Raw genomic sequence first — 464 nt, 5'->3', positions numbered from 1 at the left:
CGTGTGCTCTTCCGATAGTTTTTATCTTTCCAACGGTTTATTTGATTTTATGAAATTCGAAAAAATATGAGTTTTAGAGTCGTTTAAAAAAAAGATGACCAAATTACGCTATACTCCCCTATATATTATATATATATAATTCTTCAACAAGACTATGTTTGCATGTTCTATGACCTATGTTCATATTGCTTGTATGTACACTCGCTCACAGAAAGATTACAAACACTTTTTATTTTGATGGATTTTGGAATGCAGTTTTGCTCATGGGCGATTCAACATAATTGGTTAGATCCATTAGTAGGAACCAATCACTCGATGAATAGACTGTGTTCCGAAAACGATTTAAAAAAAAGTGTTGCAACCTTTCTGTGAGCGAGTGTACATTATATTATGAAATGTTTATTGCTTTCATCCTTGTGACGGTTCGCTTCTCTTGCGCTTGTTTCCAAGTTACCAATGTCCAA

Source organism: Wasmannia auropunctata, unplaced genomic scaffold, assembly GCF_000956235.1.
Source record: "Wasmannia auropunctata unplaced genomic scaffold, wasmannia.A_1.0 LD334168.1, whole genome shotgun sequence".
NCBI classification, from domain to species: domain Eukaryota; kingdom Metazoa; phylum Arthropoda; class Insecta; order Hymenoptera; family Formicidae; genus Wasmannia; species Wasmannia auropunctata.
Note: the sequence above shows the minus strand (reverse complement) of the source record.